Source organism: Drosophila eugracilis, unplaced genomic scaffold, assembly GCF_018153835.1.
Source record: "Drosophila eugracilis isolate 14026-0451.02 unplaced genomic scaffold, ASM1815383v1 contig_1918, whole genome shotgun sequence".
Classification (NCBI taxonomy): domain Eukaryota; kingdom Metazoa; phylum Arthropoda; class Insecta; order Diptera; family Drosophilidae; genus Drosophila; species Drosophila eugracilis.
In genome coordinates this window covers 250986-262085 of record NW_024572775.1, presented here as the reverse complement: position 1 = coordinate 262085, position 11100 = coordinate 250986, and the positions used below count along the sequence as shown (strand labels likewise).

The window sequence follows — 11100 nt, the reverse complement described above, 5'->3', positions numbered from 1 at the left end:
CGGAGCCTACAGCAAATACAAACGACCAGCACTTGAAGTAGGCAGGGCGTACCAAGTGACAAAAATAACTACTCCAAGGCATTCGGTCGACTCACGGAGCCTTATGATAATAGCGTACTCATCTGTTTAGATTCTATTACGAACCTATTTAACCTTCCAGCGATCGTCAAGTCAGATGCAGCAAGACTTCAGCGGCTAAATGATACATCGCCAGGTAGCCGATGTTCTCTCTTATCTTTGGGCATCGCGGATGATACTATAAACGCAGTAATGATAAACCTGGTTCTTTCAAAGGTGGGCGCAGATACTCGACTCAGCTACGATGAGAACTAATCTTTCGACGAGCTACCCAATTGTACCATTTGTACTTTTGTAAAACACTTACACACCGATGTCAATTCCTAGAAGGTTGTCAACAGATCTCAATCAAGAACCGCCACGGTGATTGGTGTCAGAAGCCGAAAGCATCACCAAGTTTATTGTCGAAGACATTTATCACTGCACCGGCTATCGGCGTTTACTGTGAGTCAGCCACTCTTTATATAATATATCTCACTGCAAGGCCTTTGTAAATAAAATGAAGCTTAAGCTGCTTACGGAAAACTCACAATGTAACCGAAGCAAACAGCGCATCACACTCTCTTGCATGAATTCTCAACAAATCAAGGTTATGGAGCATCCATTGGGGGTCGTTCAACAGTTTCATGTCAAGGTCAAGCGCCAGCTGTGCAGCCAAGAGCACCACAGATTTCTCTTCTAGAACGTACTGCAAAGAGAAGTCCACATCAAGGATGGAAAAGAACAGTTTCAGATAGTCAGAGGGTTATTAGATTCAGGTTCGGACCTTAACTTGATCACGGAGGAGACTGCAAAGCGACGGCAGTTACCGAAATGCCGCATCAGTGACAGAAATACCACTGATAGCTTAGTGGTATTTCTGTCACTTCAAGACAAATCAATTGCAACGTAAATACAACTCTAAAATCACGAGTTTCGGATTTTCAATCGGCATCCAATTTCCCGGTGATCGCATCCATTTGTGGTACTAGCTGATCCGAAATTCTGTCAGCCCAGCAAAATCGACATCCTGATCGGAATTGAAGGATTCTTCAAAGCCATCCGAGTTGGAAAGTCCACAATAGGTAAGAACATTCCAACGCTCTTTAATACAAGTTTCGGATGGGTCAATGCTAGAAGTACAATGTTGCCTACTGAGCCTGAGCGTTACAATTGCAATTTCGTTCAAGATCAACCATCTCTAGATGAAATCGTTTTACACTTTTGGAAAGTGGAAAGTATCAAATGCCACGACAAACTCTTACCGAAGAAAAACAGCTTTGTGAACAATATTTCGAGAACACAGTTGCTTTTGGATCCGAAAATCGCATTACAGTTCGTCTTCCATTCAAGGAATCACCCTACTCGAACGTAGTCTAAATAATAATCCGACCCTAAAGCAATCATATGTTCAATTCATGCGTGAATACATCACAACAGGTTACATGTCACTTGTGAATGACGTTGACAAGAGAGAGCCCCATTTTCTTATTCCCCACCACTGTGTGTTTAGGCCACAGAGTTTAACCGTTAAGCTACGAGTGGTGTTTGATGCTAGCGAAATAACTTCTTCCGGCGTAGCATTAAATTCTAATGATAGGACCCAGAATCCAACAAGACCTAATTACGACATTGCTTTCATTTCGGCTCAATAGTTACGCTTTATCAGGAGATATATCAAAGATGTTTCTCCAATTTGTAGTTGACGAGCGAGATAGAAAATTTCAGCCGATTCTCTGGAGAGAAAACGTTACAGACATTCTACAGATATACCAACTTAATACGGTTACCTACAATGTCTCAGCAGCTCCTTTCCTTGCCATTTGGAGTCTGTTCCACATAGCCAATTTAAAAGAATTAAACGAATACAACAGAAAAATTCAACCCACACTAGGTAATTCATCAGACAGTGAAATTTCAATGCAGCTGCAGTAATTGAGGTCAACGAAAATGCTTGGATTAGCATGGCAGCCATCAGACGACGTATGCATTTTTCAATTCAAATTCGAGTTTTCTTCGACTTCTTCTAGACGGACGATCCTATCAGAATTATCACGAATATTCGACTCGCTTGGACTTATCGCTCATGAATTGCAAAACGTTCATTCAAGAATAAGTTATCCGAAAACTTTCTTGGGATTAGCTAATTCCCAACGATCTTGGTATCGTCTGGGACAACTTAAAAAATGACTTGCACAACTTATCCACAGTGAAACTTTCACGATATGTAAAGGATGTTTAGCGCAACACGTTGCCTTGTCTGCATAATCCAGTAAATCCACCCCTTCAGTCATCAATCGAGATGTAACCGAAATCTATAATAGTCAAACCATCGAGTGATATTGTAGTACCAAGCATTATAGGTGATCATCTTTCGAGTATGTAATAGGGTACCTGCAGCTAGATATTTAACTGTTCAAGATATAGTACACGTACCAGCGATCGAGCTAAGACAAACGTTTTGGAGAATTGTAGCACAAATTCAGTTATATACCGTATATAGCACGGAGATCAATTTATTATTAAAGGACAAGCCATTAAAGTCTAACTTTTAAGTACTTACATCTTATTTAAACAAAACGCGTATCGACAATGCAATCCTGATCCTGGTTAGAGTATGGAGAAGACTGGATAATTCTGATCTGCCATACAGCGATAAGCATCCAGTCATTTTGCCAAAACAGCATCGCTTAACATGGCTATACGATGAATTCATACGCCGTTTCAAGCTAGATGCAGGACCGAAAGTCTTGCTTTCCTTACTTCGTGAAAACGTTTGGGTCATCAACGGCAGAGCGTTAGTGCGCCAAGTAGTACGGGAATTCACTCACTGCTTCCACCACAAGCCTAGCCTTATGTCCCAGATCACGGGAAATCTTCATCCAGATCGACTTCTCGGCGAGGGCCAACTAATGCATTCTTATCTTGCATTCGAAGGTTTATTGCCCTGCGTGGATTGCCCCAACGCATCTACTGCGATAACGCAAAAACTTCATTAGAGCTGCAAGGGATTCTCATTTTGCTTCATCTCTCCCAGAGCCTCACATTTCGGCGGCCTCTGGGAGGAGCTAAATAGCTCCTACTAAAAATCATCGCAGAAGCAAGCTTTACATACGAAGAGTTCGTACTCGCAGAAGTAGAAGCCATTTTGAATTCACACCCCATCGCGCCAGTATCGGACGACCCAAATGATTGAGCTGCTTTGTCGCCGGACCCTTTCCTAATTGAGTAACCAATATTGTTGGCACCAGATGAATCTCTCCACAACCCAGCAGCGGAGGACGACGACTCCAAGTTGCGCTATCTTACCAGATGGCAATGCGTGACATTCATCAATTAACATTTTTGGCGCAGGTGGCAAAGGGACTACATCCATTTTATTCAAGTTCGCGGCAAGTGTTCCAAGCCGCAAGCCAACATCCAAGTCGGTCAACTTGTCATAGTGCACGAGGACAACCTTCCTCCGCGATGCTGGAACCTAGCAAGAGTCACTGGAGTTATTTACGGATGCGACCGCCTAGTACGGGTCGTGGATCTGCATACCTGTAAAGGCCCTCTGCGTAGGGCAATGCACAAATCAGCTCCTCTTCCTTTTGAGTGTAATTAAAAGACTTGCGTACTTTTAACGAGGGGAGTATGTCGGAGGAGCATTTGAATATAAAATGAATTTAGTTGAAACGATGTAACTGTATTGCAACTCTGTAAGTAGGGCTAGCGTGTTGCAACTATTATCTAGTGTTAAGCAACACGTTGCTTAAGCTACTACTCTTACTCGATTGGCGGCATACACTACACGCCGTTTTCTTGCGAATAAATTTATAACCAATTTCCTAAAGCAGACTTCTTATTCGTGTACTGCGCCCGGTGACCATGAAACAGTAGCTACCGGATCCCCGCAGGCTAATGGTCCAGTTTAAAGGGTAAACAAAAGCATAGGTATAACAGAATGTAGATAAAAAGACCCTTAAAGAAGATTTGGTGAAGATACAAAATTTCGACGCGCACGTAGGAGCTTCTAGAACTCCAAAGTTCAAAGGTTCTTATAGAGTGACGAAATTACTACATAACGATAGATATTTCTTATAGTATGTCAAAGGTTTTCAACAGTCTAGGCTGCCTTATAAAGGAGTTTTGGGCAGTAGCCAACATGCGCCCGCAGATAAAAAATAATGATAAAATTAACATTAGGAGATGAGAAGCTCTCCAGTTAGGATGGCCGATTATAGCAGGTGGTCACACTAGCGTGTGTCACATGCGGCGGGCACAGCAGTCACATTACCTTATCTATACACACTTAGTTGTAAGCATAATGTACTCCTCTTGCTTACTTCTGCATAAAGATCATGCCAACTAACACTATGTGTATCCTGTTCGCACGATCACCAAATGTCACCAAAACATGTGGAAATTAGGCTCAGATAGCATAAGAAAAAGAAATAAATAGCACTACGGTTTGGACACGTTCTCAGACGCCTACAAGGCTAAACTCATGTGCTCAACCAACTCCAATCTGCTATTTTAAGAAGGTACTTATAAATACTCGGATAGGAAGGACAGCATGGATTAATTGTGTCATGGGGTCAGCTACTTCACCACTTCTTGGTTCTTACTGCGGAAGCAGTAGCATTAATTAAGTTAATTAGATTTTTTTTCGAACTTAATGAAAGATATGCAGTGATAGTCTGTCCACCATTTAAGGAATCAAAACTTTTGCAATAACAACAACGTTATTTGAAATTCGTCACATCTGCATAAAAAAAAGGAAAACTAAGATATTACGGGAAACGAGTTAGCTGACAAAGCTCCGTGCCTCTGGAAAAACAAGAAAAAAAATTGCTGGACAACGAACTAGTAGACTGGTCGTCGTTTAACCGCTGGTATAAACAATCTCACACATAAAAACATCTTCAACAGGGAAAGGCGGCTGAAATGTCCTAACTTTGGGAAAGAAAAGTCAGTCAGTTGTCAAGTCGATGGCATTAGTAGCTAGTTATTCCTTTCCCTAAATTATTCAATTTTAAGGAAGTTATTAAAACTGCAAAGTCTACGTCGCATGCACTAGATGAAATCATTCCTATGTAAGTGTGGAGCGACAAAAACAGTCGGTCGTACATCTTATGCTTAATGCTTTTTGTTTAACTCAAGGCATATTGGCTATTAGACAAAAAAAGTCATGGGGTCATGGATCAGCCATATCATAGAGCTATAGAACTATCAGCTATATCATAGTGTCCACAACAAACTGATCGGTCCAGCAGTGGGCAAAAGTAGATAAGATGAAGTTTCAGAAAATTGTGACATAAAAAACTCAGTTCCAGAGGGCGTGTATCTAGACTTAGATGAGCAAAATTCTGATGTCGACGAGTTTTTGATTTTGAAAGGGAACAAAGCCACACCGTCAAACAGCCCCTATGATGGTTCTTATACGCACTGGACAGCGAGGTATGCCAAGAAATGGCCTAGAAAAGAAAGAAAAGAAAAAATTCAAAAATATGGTAGTTTTTATACCATTAAAATGCACGGCAAAGCAAAGAGGCACTGACGGGAAAGCATCCATCTAAATGGCATAGTTCTATGAACCGTGAATTTGAGACCGTTATCAAAAACATGACTTGGTCTTTGTATCGTGCTAATTTCGTCAACAAATTTCGTGCTATTTGGTCAGCAGTCCGCATCCAAACCGCGTGCTAAAACTTGACAATGCTATATGTACATGGCCTCAAACAGTCCGGGCCTTGAACAGCACTTTGGATGACGCTTTATTATAATACGTTTTTGAGGCTATTAAGGGCGAGCCGTGCCTACATAAGATTATAGGTTCGAACTCGTATAATTTTATATCCATATATTTCGATGACATTATAAGACATTCGAGAAAAAGTGATCTGGATAAATTCAAAAAGAAGTTGCATAAAAGTTTTATAATTGCATCATTTTCTTGGAAATAAAATAGAAAGTCGGGTGAGCGTGGATCCATTTCTGCGTGTCAAAAGCATTACAACGAAATGTATAACATGAATGTGTTGCGTCTGTTTTATCGTTTGGATCCTGAATCTTAAATTCGCTCCGAGAATGACAACTGTGACGGGGTAGATATAATCAATCAGTTAATCATAGAATCTTCAATCTATTTGGCTATCTATCACTTTGTTTTTGCGAAGCGAACGGACGTGTTTCTTTACTCTCGGTTATCTATGCTAGAGTATTTATGAATTATAACTTGGACCTATATTAATTACATATTAATTTCATGTGATTTAATATAAATTTCATCCTTTTGTCTTCCACGCAGTCAATTAAACTGTGTAGCTTTTGTTTTTTGCTTAAACCTTCAAATTACTTAAATTGATTTCAGATCTCTTTCTTATTTTTCGGCTTTCGGGACTAAATAGTTCCTCTCAGTAACGGATATCTTATAGTCTGTTCTCGCACATTTGTCTTTGTTCGACTTAATAGTGTTTAAAAAAAAATTGTCTGAAAATTGTCTGAAATTGTCTGCTATTTAAAATCGTGTAATAAAATAATCACTACAAACCAGCCGATCGTTTTGTATTGGCTGTGCGATAATGCGGTTCATGCCAAATGTGCCAATCGTGACACCACATCGGGCGCTTTGGCCCGTGGCGATTCCGGCTTACATTACTGCTGTGAAATATGTCGGGGGACTCAAAGGGAAAGAGATCTTTTATGCGGCAGAAAAATGGTTTTCGTGAGGCAGCGATTTGCTCACGGCGCTGGACACCCAGTTTAATAATGTCCAATTGTTAAATGGGACTCCAAGGCGTAAAAAATCAAGCTCATGTATGCCGCGGATAACCAGTAACCTTCTCTTTCCCACTTTTTACCAACAGAACGCGGAAATGTTGCCGCAGCTGGCATGCGAATTTTGTGATGGTCTGAAATTGTTAGATAGTCTGTCTGCTTCAAGCTTACTGGCTCTTATAGAGCCAATTTCCATTAACATCAACCCGCAGGATACACTGGAGGGAAATTTCATGCCCTAAAGGTAAATAATATTTTAAAATTTTGTAAAACAGTAACGGGTATCTTAAAGTCGCCGCACTCGACTATAGCGTTTTCTCTTGTTTTCTTTCAAAATTTGTGATAGATATTAAATATTTTACCTGGATTAGTTCGTTATTCAATAATTTTTCAATGAATTCGTTTATTGTAATTATTGACAATGAATTTTATTAATTTGGCTGACAATAAAGGAAAGAACACACTTCTCTTAAGATATTTTCCTCACTGGTTTTCCTAAACCGGTGGCTTAAATCCATTTTGGGTTACCATTTTTCTTAAAATTATATGATAACATAGTTATTATTACCTGTCATTTGAAAAGTAAAAGGGTCAGAAAAACCTATTCTAGGATGCAAGAATAAAGATTTTCAATTTGTAATGATAGTCGGTATTTTCCATATTGAAACTGAAAAGGTTTAACCGAGCCCTCTATTTTCCTCATAAATGCAATTGTTTTTATGAGGAAAATCATGTTCACTGGTTTTCTGATACTTTTATGCGATGGTTCCAATTTTTCTGCTGTGCACGGTAAAACGAGCATAACTTATCTATTTTCAGTCGGTGCCCATAACTTAGGTCGAGAAAAAATTTATGTTGTACATACCTAGCTATTAGTTCTTTGGCAAGCTCCCAAAATGGTATTTTGTGAGACTTTGTTCCTCCTAAAAATATTATAAAGTATATATTTTATCTATTGCACGAATATAAACTATTTAGGAAAAGAATGTTTTGATCTTAGAGAGCATGTATGGTTACCTTGTGTGGCCATTAATATGTCCGCAGCCAGTGCACTGCAGCTCCAGATAATCAAGAGAAAGAACAATTTTCGAAACATTTTTCTACAAAAAACAGTCGACTCGGATTTATTGAATTTTGCACCAATAATTGTAAACAATGTGATACCGCGTCATATTAGTATATGTGCTGTTGACAACATGTCGTTCGACTTTAAAAACTTTATACCTATACAGCTTGCTATTTAAGTCTCTTAATCGAGCGTTTAGTACACGTCCCTAAATTATGTAATGTATATATAATTGCTGCAATTCTGTTCAAAATTACTTTTTATATTCGTACAGTGTCAGCCAAATGTCAACAGGCAATAAACTGGAATTTCACTGAAGTTCAAGCAACACAGCATTGAGTAATAACTGAAATAAAAGTTGTTCCAAAATGAATATCCACTCTTCCGACTTTCTGGGGCAGAACTAATAAAATTGGTTATACTTCTAGCTTCATGAAAAATTATATTACAAGAAACTTGATTAACTCAAAGTGTTTAAGTTATTTTTTAAAAGATGCTTTAAATTGCGCTTCATGCAAAAAATACAAAGATAAAACATAAAACGTACAAAACTAAAAAAAAATACTGATATTTAAAAGTTTTTCAAATATAATTATATAAATAAAATAAATAATACCTACATACAATTTTTAAATTAGCAACCGCAACCAAAAATGTGTATTTTCACCTAAAATGACATTTTAAGTATTGTAAACTTTTAAAACATTTATTAATGTACACATTAATTATGTACGTATTTCCTATACATTTTGTGTATCTTGAAATAATAAAAAAAATGAAACCATAATTTGTCGGCTTATTTTGGATATAAGAGTTGTAAAAATTTATTTTAAAAATTTCTAAGATAACGGCTTGACTAAATTGTTTGCTTCAATTTTAAAATAAATGTGGAAATGTCGCGTCCATAATATTAAAATGAATGTATTCGTTTGACCTTGTATAACATTTCTAGTTTATATCTATAAATTAACGAAAGATTTTTAACTCGGTATATTATGACGCTATTTATTTACAAATGTATACATGAATTTTCTGACAAAAGGTGGCGCTTTCCACTAGTAAAATGAATATTTTAAAATTGTATAAAACAGTAACGGATATTTTACAGTCACAGCACTCAAAGTGAGTGATTTTCAACAATCCGCCAATGTATTTTGGTTATGTTTGCATTACAATAGAATAAAATAAAAATAACCAAGTATTCCAACTTTGAAATACAAAAAACAAACAACAAAAAAACGTTTCGCCAAGTGATCAACGTACACTAATATCAAACATTTAGTATTAAACAATGTTCTGTAATATAATATTAATAGCTTAATTTGATTTTAAAAGGTTATGCCTTTAAACTACAACCATAATTTTTATATGATAATTTTTTACATTCTTTTAAAATAATTGTCTGATTTACAAAATATTTAATTCGCCGATAACAATATAAAAACAAACATCTCGAATCAATCCATACTTTTTAGTTTTGAGAGTTCCTGAGATTTTGGAGTTCCTTGCAAAATTGAGATTTTGACCAAGAATATATATTTTTTAAAAAAGTATCTTTAAATATAATAAAAAATGTGCAGACTGATATATATACACCCGTTACTTCTAGAGTGTAGTAATATCGTCGAAAATAGAAAAATTATACCTTTTCTAACCTAACAAGAGGAAATGAGTCCCGCGACTATAAGATACCCGTTACTGTTTTACACAATTTTAAAAAATTCATTTTGCCAGTGGAAATTTTCCAAGCGCCACCTACTGCCGGAGAAAGCATGTTGAGTAACTTATGGTGACGTCACTGCCCATGTGAGGCCTTATAACTTAAAATTCTTCGTAAATAGCGCAATAATGTTCCGATTTAAAAATCATATAAACGTAAATGCTGAATACGAACTTTCTATTTCCTATAGTTACCGAGATATCAGCTTTTCTAGAAAATGCAAAAACCGTCTTTTGAGCTTTGTGGGCGTATGGGTGGGTGTGGCCGGATAATAGTACTACTATAAGATGCGCTGGAATCGAAAAATTATACATACTGAATTTAAACTTTCTAGCTCCAATAGTTCCCGAGATTATAGTTTTAGTTTTTCGTGATTCATGGGCGATAGAGTTAGCGTGGCAGGTTGCGGGAAAAAACTTGCGCTGCATATGGACCTCAAGAATCTTCATGCTAAATCTCATTTTTGTTCTCTTATAGTTCCTGAGATCTCAGCGTTCATACGGACGGACGGACATCGCTCAATCGACTTCGCTATTGATCCTGATCAAAAATATATATACTTTATAGGGTCGGAAACGCTTCCTTCTATCTGTTACATACTTTTCAACGAATCTAGTATACCCTTTTACTCCACGAGTAACGACTATAAAAAGTGTTTAAATTAATGTAATAATTAATTTATTAATGATCAGGATCAAAAGCGGAGTGGAATTCGCTATGTCCATCTGTCCAACCCCATGTGTGTCTGACCGTATCAAGACTAAGTCCTCTGAGTTGGGGAGCTGGAGAACTGAGAGCTGGACGGATCAAAACACCGTCAAGAATTTCATGCGCAGTTGCCATAGTACTGAGGGCGCGCAAGTGTGCAAGCTACTTGCTGATCCCTTCTCCACACCTGGTAGCTTGAATAATGACCGAACGTGTGCCTGGAAATGTAACAATTTATTATTAAAGCGTAAAATCAATAGTTCTAAGGCCCTGTCATAATTCCTCTTAGTGGGCTACAGGGATCTAATTGTGTCCAACGCTTCGCCATCTAAGCAGGAACGAAGATGCTGGAATTTGTCCACATTTGACAAGTCCTTGTTTGTTCCCACCACCGTGTTGAACATAGCGTAGAAGTCCGGCCAATCGATGTATGCTTCTCCAAATCGCGGAAGATGAAAGGCCTAGAATTGCCTTTGAAGGCGGCACTGATGCCATGCAATTCGGTTGAATTTGCCATGGACTTTCTCTTTTCGCTGTTTATGTAGTAGCAGATTCTCCCTTTTGTTTCGCAGTACCCCGTGGTAAATCTTATGTTAGCGATTACTAAGCTTTCCAGGTTAAGTTGAGAGCAGTCGATGTCACCTGCAATTTACTTTCATCGAATTCGGCCATCTGTTAGTCACTTAGGAGTGTATTTAACGCCGCAAGTTGACACGCCACGGAGCTTGACTTTGCCTTTGTCCTTGTTACCTGGGGCACGTTGCACAAATTCCGTTTTATTTGGTTC

General features: G+C 38.0%; 1 long non-coding RNA gene across 1 annotated transcript; it reads left to right on the top strand.

The window, feature by feature from the left end:
* The first annotated feature begins 7998 nt into the window (after positions 1-7998).
* On the top strand, positions 7999-8672 carry LOC108117565. The gene is made up of 2 exons (XR_001772893.2): positions 7999-8102; positions 8160-8672. It is a non-coding gene; the product is annotated as an uncharacterized LOC108117565 (long non-coding RNA).
* Positions 8673-11100: the final 2428 nt, after the last annotated feature.